This window comes from Oryctolagus cuniculus, chromosome 1 (assembly GCF_051225735.1).
Source record: "Oryctolagus cuniculus isolate XC-2025 breed Fujian yellow rabbit chromosome 1, ASM5122573v1, whole genome shotgun sequence".
Taxonomy (NCBI): domain Eukaryota; kingdom Metazoa; phylum Chordata; class Mammalia; order Lagomorpha; family Leporidae; genus Oryctolagus; species Oryctolagus cuniculus.
Genome location: NC_142867.1, coordinates 152152011 through 152162419, shown reverse-complemented (window position 1 = coordinate 152162419; position 10409 = coordinate 152152011). Strand labels below are relative to the sequence as shown.

The following is a 10409-nucleotide window of genomic DNA, read 5'->3' as shown; positions in this document are numbered from 1 at the left end:
TCCCTTCTCAAATGGCTGCAACAGCCAGGGCTGGGCCAAGTGGAAGTCAGGAACCAGGAACTCCACTTGGGTCTCCAATGAGGGCGCAGGGGCCCGAGCACTTGGGCCATTGTCTGCTGCTTTCCCAGGTGCACTAACAGGGAGCTGGATTGGAATGGAACAGCCCGTACTAGAACCTGGCACTCATATGAAATACCAGCATTCAGGCCATGGCTGAATCTGTGGCATGCAATGCCGGCCCCAAGAACATTTATTTTTGAGAACACTAGACCTCTTGCTACATTCTCATTTTCCAAAGAAATCTTTTATTTTCTTCAACTTTAAGGATAGCCTAAGTGCAAGTATGATGGTAAATGGCTACAGACATCTTGATTTTCAGGGTTCAGTAAGGAATGAAGGTGATGTGGCACATTACCACGTCCGCACCCTTGTAAAGGAAGCAACTTGACTGTGGGAACAGGGGAACAGTTGTCATATCTTCTTGTTCTGGAGAAGTCCTGGATTTGCATGTGAAATCTGAGCTTTTTAAGTGTTGGAAACAAATTTAAATTTTATTAAAATACTGAATAGCCCAACTCTGTTCAGGCCAAATAAAGCAGATTTGGGGGCCACATGTGGACTGGGAGACACCACTTTGTGTCCTCTTGTTGCAAGCAGGGGATGGAATAGGGTCCAAGCTCTTGTCACCATGAGAGAAAGAAGAGACATAGATAAAGGTGAGCAGGAAAACGAGATTTATTTAAAGAGAAAGTCCACGTCCTCAAAGGAGTAAGTGCAGACAACCTCAAGAGAGCGAGCTGCAATTATCAGGGTCTGAGACTATCTTTTTATACTGTCTGGAGGCATAGGGGGTATGTCTGGGGTCTGGCTTAATTAGATATTCAAAGAGGGCAGAATTTGGAGGAGGGTTGGGTATTGCCCGTTTCCATGTCTCCTTTTGTGAACTCTCAGAAGTGTCCTGGCATCAGTGCCTGATAGGTGTAGGGTCGACTGCACACAGGGCTGCAGCACAGGTGCCTGCCAACCTCAGCTGCTTTTCGCATTCCTTAGCTACATCACCCTGGTGGGGACAGAGAAATCGAACCCAGGCTTCTCACTCCACACATCCACTCTGCAGAACCATCCTGGTCCCGTTGGTTACCTCGCTGGCTACCAAGTTAGGAGGGAAAAAGCGACGCACAAATCATCTAAGGGCCCAGGAGGAAAAGTGGGAGAGAGCGCTCGTGCTTGCTGCGGGCCTGTGAGTGCTTTCCTTTCTCCTGCACTACCGCAGTGTGGGAGGAGCACGTACACTGGAGCCACCTGGGGGAAGCAAAAGTGCAGCTCCTCGGGTCCCTTCCCGTCTGACTTAACTAGAATCTCCGGTGCTTGCGCCTGCTGTGGATCCACGTTGCAGCGGATTCCTCAGGTAATTTTTTTTTATTTTTAATATTTACTTATTTGAAAGGCAAAGTTACAGAGAGAGAAGGAGAGGGGAGAAGGGAGAGGGGAGAGGGTAGAGGGGAGAGGGTAGAGGGGAGAGGGGAGAAGGAGGTCTTCCATCTGCTGCTTCACTCCCCAAATGGCTGCTCATATCAGCCAAGGCTGGGCTATGCTGAAGACAGGAGCTTCATCCGGGTCTCCCATGTGGGTGCAGGGGCCCAAGCACTTGGGACATCCTCTACTGCTTTCCCAGGTGCATTAGTAGGGAGCTGGCTTAGACGGGGTGCAGCTGGGACTTACTGGTGCCTGTTTGGGAAACCAGTGTTATAGGCAGCAGTTTAACCTGCTGCTCCACAACGCCAGACCCTCCTATGGTAATTCTTACCCACATATAAGTTTGACACCACTCCTCTGGGCTTTTTCAACTGTTACTGTAAAGGACTCAGTTGCCTTTGGGAATCCATTTTGTTCATCTACATTGGAGATCTCTTTTGTGGGAAGAGAAGCAATAGCAAAGAAGGTAAAGTCTTCAGCGACCTCTAGGGGTTGCCTTGGAGAGTGACCAGCTTTATAGTGATAAGGGATTATTCAGAGGTACTAGGAAAAAAATAAGTATTTTTGAATTATTACTAGCATTAGGCATTGCGATGGGTAATTATATACACTGTCTCCCAATGCTACTATTACCTGCATTTTACAGAGGAAGAAATTCACCTGCGAACCCATTGGCCTGCTTGGTCAACCTCCTCAATCTATTTTCTTCACTTGGCTTCCAGGACACTCTTTTCTTTTTAAAGGTTTATTTATTCATTTGAAAATCAGAGTTACACAGAGAGAAAAGGAGAGGCTGAGAGAGAGGTCTTCCATCCGCTGGTTCAATCCCCAACTGGCCGCAACTCATCTCTTCCGGAGCAAAGTGGGTTCCCATCAATTGTATCACCCACAGAGTTGCACAGATTGAGGCATTGTCTTCATTACTTAATTTACTTGGGAAAAAAATCATACTGAGTTACACGAATTTTTTTTTCTTTCAGTGAGATGCAATATGTGGTCTGTGGTGTACTTCTTTCATATCCTGTTTGGGTTTAAAGATGAGTCCCCAGAAGTTCTAACTCGCAAAAAGAAGCAATGCACAATTCTGTGAATTTTCTGTACCTAGGTTTTGCTGAGTAAGGCTGACTCATCACCAGATAGACCTGGATAAGAGATGCAGTAAATGACTCTGCTTGGTGCATCCGGAGTTACCGGCAATTGGCTTCGTCCTGGAGAAGCAAGACTGACAGCTCCCTGCAGTGAGTACTGTGGAGACTCCTTTGGACAATGAAGCTGCGGGGCCAATAGTCCTGCCTCATCCAACCAAACAGCATGGAGTTCTGGGTGCTGTATTCTTCATGTCCTCTACGTGGCTAGCAAAAGACCCAAGTTGCCGGGTTATGAAACCCATCTCCCAAGCCCGAGGGTGGGCCGCACCCCAAATCTTCAAGCTTTTCAAAGAAATTCAGAAGCTTTCCTCTCTGCCCATTGTCACCACCTCCAAATCCTACCCTGCTCCTGCAGATCTTTCCCAGGACTTCCAGGATTACAATCCTGGTTGCTCCCAACACACTGAATTGTTTTTTTAAAAGGGAGAGTGTAATCACCAGATTTCTCAGAGACTAATGAATAAGCAATTTGAAGTATTTGTTTCCACAATTTGTTTTTACCACTGAAAACCCAGACAATTCCAAGAACCACAGTCAGAAAATAAAAGGAGAAGAACAGGAAAAACGTTGTGCCTTGTAAAACATTTATCAAATTTTCCCTCACAAATTCCCAGCAGTGTGACCACACATACAGCTGCTTAGATTTATGGCTCGATCTCTCAAAATTGTACAATTTGCTTCAAGGAAATGAGTAAATGGAATGCTTGAAGGTGAAAGAAAAGATTTTAGTTGATGTCAGTGATTAAATTGTGTCAGTGTTGTATTGTTTATTTTTGGGTTACAAAAAGAAAGCCCAGACTTGTAAAAAAAAGAAAAGAAATCTCAACCGAGTGACTATCATTTCCTGTTGCAATCATTTATCCATAAGGAACCTTCATACACTTCAAAATTTGGCATAGTCCATGGTATGACTACCCTACAATGGATGCTTGGTGACAATTGCTATGACAAGGTGGCTATGTGACAATGAACCTGAACTTGTTGAAAAACTTGCTTCCCTTGATGTCCAAGATACCACATTTTTCAAATTTTCCTTTCACCTCCCTGGCCATTTCTCATTCCCATTAGCGGAGCCTTTCACGGTCCTGACTTCGAGTCATTGGACAGTCTCAGAGTTCAGTCCTGGGTCACCTTCTCTCCCTTCATTGTTTCCATCCATGGTCTCGGCTAGTCTTTATGATACCATCTATGCGCTGATGATCCCTTTCTTTCCATCTTCACACCAGAACTCCCCCATGAATTCCAGACTCCTCTCAAAGAAATGTTTACACGACATCTCCATTTGGACATCTTTAACAAGCACAACTAACTTAACATTCCCAGCTAAACTCCCGAGTTCTTCCCCTACCCCTGCCAACAGTCTTCCTTTCCTACTTCAGTAAATGGTGACTCAATTCATCTAGTTGCTTATTCTCTACTCCTTCACTCATTTCTTTATTTCATAATATTCCATATTTGATCTTTCAGTGAATCCCAATATTCAAATTGCACCCTGAACCCAGTCATGTCTCACCACCTCTTCTGCTTACCCCCTGGTTGAACTGAAACCCTCATCATCTTTTTCCTGCATTACAGCAAATAGCCCCCCAACCAGGTTCCCTGCTTGTAAGTTGCCTTTCCTACAAGCATTCTCTATATCAGTGGCCCTGTGGCTGGGAACTGGTTAGAAATGCAAATTCTCCTTGTATCGTACTAGACATACTCAGTCGTGACATACTACACATACTAGACATACTCAGTGTCCTTCTCAAGATCTGGGGGTGGGGGCCAGTCATCTGTGTCGCAATGAGCCCAGCCAGGTGCTTCTGATGCACACTCTAGATTGAGAAGCGCTGCTCAGCAGAGTAGCCAAAAAGATGCTTTAGAAAGGTCAACCATGGTTGTCTCTCCCCTCAAATCCCTCATTGGCCTTCCCACTGGAGTCAGAGCCCCAGACCTGGTGACAGTCCTTCTCCCATCCCCACCATGTCCGTAAACTCCTTTCTTTCCGTTCTCCCTTCGCTCTCACTGCTGAGCCATTCTGGCCCCACCACTTTGCCTCAAGGCTTTGTCTGCCCTCCCCTGGCCTGGCACTCCCTCTACTCTCCCTCCTGCCATAGAACCACACGGCTCACCTCCCTCCTCTCCTTCTGCTCTCTACTCAGATGTTGGGTAATTAGAGGGACTTTTCCTAACCTCCCTATTTAAAATAACTCCCAGTCCCTGTGCTCCTTCTCCCATCCTCCCTTACTCCACGTTACTTACTTCCCCATCACCTTTCACCATCTGTCATAGGCTACACTGTGTGCTTGTTTTTTTAAATGATCATATACTCTATGAGACAGGGACTTGGGCCTGTTGTGTTAATCGCTATACTGCCAGAGCCCAAACAATGCTGGCATCTGGAAGGAGTTCCATAAATATTTGTTGAATAAATGAATATGCAATAAACGATGGCTAAGGCACTCCTCTGGGGAGATGACACATTTATTCCTACGATATTACCACTGCGCAGAATATTTTTAGGGCAAAAGCAGAAGCAGGGCAGCCAGTCAGGAGGCTTTTAGCAATAAGATAGGAAAAAGATGGTGATGACTTGATTCAACCAGGTGGCAGCAGGAGAGGCAGTGACAAGTGATTGAATTCTGAAAGCAGTTTGAATACAGACCTAATGGGTCAAGATCACTTTACAAGTCATACATGGAAACCAGTCTCGGTATTTAAGGGCGATCAACCCTTTGGAAAAACAAACATTTTATCACACACATTATTTACTAGCCCTGGAATCAGACAACATCCGGCCATGGCAGAAATCTAATTTCCTCTTGAAAAGTGAAATTCTGCGTCACTGAAGACATTCATAGGATCTGAATGCAATTCCCTAGATGATAAAAGAATACTTCTGATTTTTATTGAGCAAATTTTTACATCTGTGTGATTGAATCCTTACAACAGTCCTCTGAGGTCTGTGTTATTAACCCCATTTTTCAGAGGAAGAAAATGAGGTTCAGAGAAGTGGACAAATTCCTTCCAGGGCTGCCAGCTTGTGGAGGGGGCGGATTAAACCCAGGCTGATCCACGCATTTGCTTCATGATCGGGAGTGTGCTGGGAACATATGTGCACGCTCCCAGGGAGAAAGCACTCACTGGGGCATTGCAGTGATTTCTTACATTTATCTGTCTGGCTACTCCATGCTCACATCTCATAAACACAGCTTCCCTGGTTCTGCAGCAAATGCAAGCTGTGGCCAACATGCCTAAGTCAGTTCTGTTTTCCAGGGAACGGGGCCTCTGTTCAGTGGCCGAGGCCCTGGGTCAGGCAGTGGGTTGGTTCCTGTAGATGTCAGTTCGGTGTCCCTTGGGAGAGACTGTTCCATTGCCATGGGGACTCCATGCTTCCCAGGACTATGCTGCCAGCATTGTCTCCCAGACAAGGAACTATTGTTTGCATAGAAATAGAGTGTGTTTCTCACTGGGGATTTAGGCTTCAATAAGGATCTGCATTTCAACAATGCCTCCTTTTGTAATGGTGACTTTTTTTTTTTTTTTTCAGACTCAAGTCACAACTTGGAACAGCTGTCTTTCTTACCATGTTTCTTAAGAATTGTTGGTGTGTGCTCCTGGGTGTAAACATGGCAAAGCCCATTAATACAGATGGTTCCCTCTTGTCCTGTAGGAACTCTCGGCCTTCCATGGTGGGGGCAGAAAGGCCACGGGGTTAGAAGCCAGACTGAGGAGTGGGAACTGTATGGAGAGCTCTCTCTGGGGCAGGCCCCTTAGCTTCAGTCTTTGCACTGATCCTCACAGCCACCTGCACAGTTATTCCCCACATTTTACAAACGAGGAGTGTAATTAGGTAACTGGAGCAAGATCACACAGGGGACGAGGGTGCACTCCAAGATCAGCTCCCAGGGCTTGTTCCAAATCCATTCTCTTCCCGTTTCCTGTTCCACACTTCCTTGCCGAGCTTGCTAACCTTCTGTTTCCTCAGACAAGAAGTGCACACAAGGTGGTGTTTGTGGACCCTGCTAGTGCACGACGTGCCACGTAGTAGCACTCGATAAAAATCCAGTCTTCTCCCTCTCTCTCCCTTCTGAATCATGTCGTCTTCCCTTCCCTTCTTGATTTTTCCTTCTCTCTCCTATCAACTGCTGCTTTCTTGTCCTGTTCCTACCCTTCTCTCTGTAAATCTAAAGCTCCAATTCTCAAGGGCAACATAAACTTTAAAAAGCAAAAAAATCCCTTAGGAATAAACCAACAAGAACTGGGTGAGGTCCATGTGAACAAAGATAAAACATTTTATTGGAGACATAAAAGAAGACCTGAATAGATAGAAAACTATATATGTTTCTGAATGAAAGACTCAATATTCTACAGATGTCAAATTTCTAAATTAATCCATAAATTCAAGGCCATCCTAATAAATCCTAACAGGAGATTTATGCAAGTTGCAGAGGTGCTTGTAAGAGAGGAGGCATCAGAACACAAGCAGCAGCAACCACAAAGCACGACAGGTGAGGACTTGACTTTCAGTCAGCCAGGCTGTGTTTACGAAGACTAAAAGTGCAGTATCGGTTCAGAAGATAGATATGGACAAATGGACCCCAAAAGGGCAGTTCAGGAGCAGAGCTGTGTATAAGTACAGGGGGATATTTAGAATGTAACAAGGTAGTATTTCAAATCACAAAAGGACACACTGTTCAAAAATGATATTCAGAGAGTTGTGGATTCTGGAAAGAAGAATTGAAGTCCCTTAACCCACTGTTTTGTTTTGTTTTCTTTTAAGATTCATTTTATTTGTTTGAAAGGCAGAGGGACAGAGAGAGAGAGAGACTGAGACAAAGAGATCTTCCATCTTCTGGTTTACTCCCCAAGTGGCCATAACTGCCGGGGCCGGGCTGGGAATCTGGGACTCCATCCAGGTCTCCCATGAGGGTGGTGTGGGTCCAGCCACTTGGGCCATCTTCCACTGTTTTCCCAGCTGCATTAGCAGGGAGCTAGACCTGAAGTAGAGCCACCGAGACTTGAATTAGTGTTTGGATATAGAATGCCAACGTCCTGCGTGCCCGTTTAAGCTGGTGCACCACCAACACTGGCCACAAATTTAAATCTGTAAATTACATCATCTACATAAATCTGAGTGGATTAAATTCTACCCATTAAATTTAAAAAATCAGAAGTTATTATTACCTAGAGTAAAATATAGCACATTATTTTTTTTAATTCTGGAGGGGTGATGAAGGGTGATGAAGGGTGATGAAGAAAAATACAATTCCAAGAGTAAAAGGCTTCACTTCAAAAAAATGTAAAGATTTGCATGAGAGACATGAAAATCACAGTGAAAACCTGTGCAAAATATATAAAACTAAGTGTAATATACAAAATATATTAAAGGTGCCTAAATCATTATGAAAAGACATAAAATGTAAAACTGGGCAAAAGAAATGAAGACAATTCATAAAAAATTAAGAAAATATAAAAAGATGCATAATCTCAAGAATCATAAAGGAATTTCAAAATAGACAACTATGAGATACACTTTATGGCCAATCAGCTTATTTAAAATTCAGTGGCTTGATACCAGTATCATCAGGTGGAAATGAGTAATTCCATACATACTTTGTAAGACTGTTATTTGATACAAGCTTTTTTGGAGGTAATTTAGAAATTTATATATCTGTTTTTAATAATCAAATCTTTGGAATTCTCAATTCCGTTTCTTAGAATCTGTACTTCTGAATAATTCATACACGTTCCTAAAGTAAATGAACATGGATGATCGTTGATGAGTTATTTCTAGTAAAGAAAAATAAGAAAGGGTGAGAAATTTCCCTTAATTAGGGAATAAAATACATTACAGCACATTTATATCGTTAAAAACTATGTGATGATAGAAAAATAGAGATTTCTACTGAGTACATAAATGAGTTCCAGGACACACTGGGGGACTCCAAAAAGTTTGTGCAAGTACAATTAATAGATAAGTTTATTTTGGTGCAGAAACCTTTGAAATCCTTGGGTAGTTTTCTCATAATATATATTTCCCATATGTATGAGTCTTCTTTTTGAAGGCTCTCATAAGGTCAAAAGAGAAAAGCAAGCAATCAAGTACTGTGGGCAAAGTTTCTTTCTTAAGTAATTAATTGAAGAGTTGAAGATTCACAGAAACAAAGAGTTCCCAACTGCTAGCTCTCTTCCCAAGTGCCAGAAGCCAGGAACCAGGAACTCAATCCAGGTCTCCCACCTACAGGGACCCGAGTACTTGAGCCATCACCTGCTGCCTGCCTCCCAGGGTATGTATCAACAGAGAGCTGGGATCAGGGATGGAGCAGGAACCCAGGCACCCTGATATGGGATACTGGCATCCTAATTAGCATCTTAAATCCCAGGCCAAACACTCATCCCAAAGGCTTGGTTTTTTTTTACTTTATATTTTATTTGTGTTATTTATGGTAAGCAAATTTTTCTGGTATAATGAAGAATAAAATAAATCTTAATATGATCCAGGTAACCATAGCTGTGTTATTCTTGTTTTCATGAGCCCTTTACATTCCCTGGGCCATAGGCTCAAACGAACTGGATGGGTAGATGGGTGGCACCGAGGGAAGAACGAGGAAGGCGGAGGAGAAGAAAGCTGGGCTGACAGTGTCCCAGCACAAGAGAAGAGAGCAAGCAGTCGGAGCTTCTCCCTAACTCCCAGGGCTATGTTCAAGCTGGCAGAAAGATGCTCAGGAGGCAACTTTGCAAGATTCAGTCACTCCATTCCCTCTTCTGCTTTGCACTTCAGAGGGAACCACAGTGACTGTGACCCAACAATGAGTCACCCGTTTTCTATTTGTTGGTAAACTTCCTCTTGTTACTTGGAAAAACAATACTAGGTCTCTCTCTTCCTTCCCCCTCCACAACCTTCAATCTTGGGTAGCTGAAACATTTAGGGAAAAAAACAAAACCTTTTTAAACTGTCTTGGTGATACAGGTTATGAACCCCTAATCTGGAAATCAGAAATCCGAAATGCTGTAAAATCTGAGATTTTTCTGAGTGCCAACATGGCACCGCATGTGGAAACTTCCATTCCATACAATTTTGATGCATAGTTATTTAAAATATTGTACAAAATTACCTTTAGGCCATGTGTATGAGGAATATATGAAACAAATAAATTTCATACTTCTATTTGAGTCTTATTCTCAAGATATCTGATTGTGCATGAGCAAGTTTTCCAAAAATCTAAAACACTTCTGGTCCCAACCACTGAGGGATACTCAATCTGTGTATATACACACTTATATATGAAGGATACATATTAGATTTTGCATCCAATGTCAAAATTCATTCGGGATATTAAAAAAGAAAATTATCACCATTCATGCCAAAGTCCTCACTCTCTTGTAATATTTCTTTACATTTGTATTCTAATTATTTTGCTCCATTTTTGCACTCTTTAAAAATATTTCTCTCCTCGTGAAGTTTTTTTTGTATTCCAGTTGTTTTGCACAGATTTTAAATTTTTTTCAGGGAGTATATTGATTTAACTAAGATTCGCATGATAGCAAGCCGGAACTAAAACTGTAAGTGATCAGAACAGTACGAAAGCACAAGAACTAATTCTGAACAACCCAAAGGGCTTGAGCATTTTGAGCAGAATGAACTCTGACCTGGAAATCAAGAGACTCCCCTGCGCCATTCTGTGCCAGCCGTTCCTTGGACAACTGTGTGGCCTCAGGTATTCCACAGATACATGTGCTTCTTGATCTGTAAGTTAAGTAGACTGAGTGACTAGGCTCCTTTCCACTGGTAAGATTCAA

At 43.1% G+C, this 10409-nt stretch overlaps 1 long non-coding RNA gene across 2 annotated transcripts; it reads left to right on the top strand.

Annotated features, from left to right (window-relative positions):
* The first annotated feature begins 741 nt into the window (after positions 1–741).
* LOC149128702 (uncharacterized) lies at positions 742–3189 on the top strand. Of its 2 annotated transcripts, XR_016223216.1 has the most exons (3): positions 742–811; positions 1118–1408; positions 2582–3189. It is a non-coding gene; the product is annotated as an uncharacterized LOC149128702 (long non-coding RNA). The 2 variants fall into 2 exon arrangements; XR_016223215.1 differs by having other exon boundaries at positions 748–1408.
* Positions 3190–10409: the final 7220 nt, after the last annotated feature.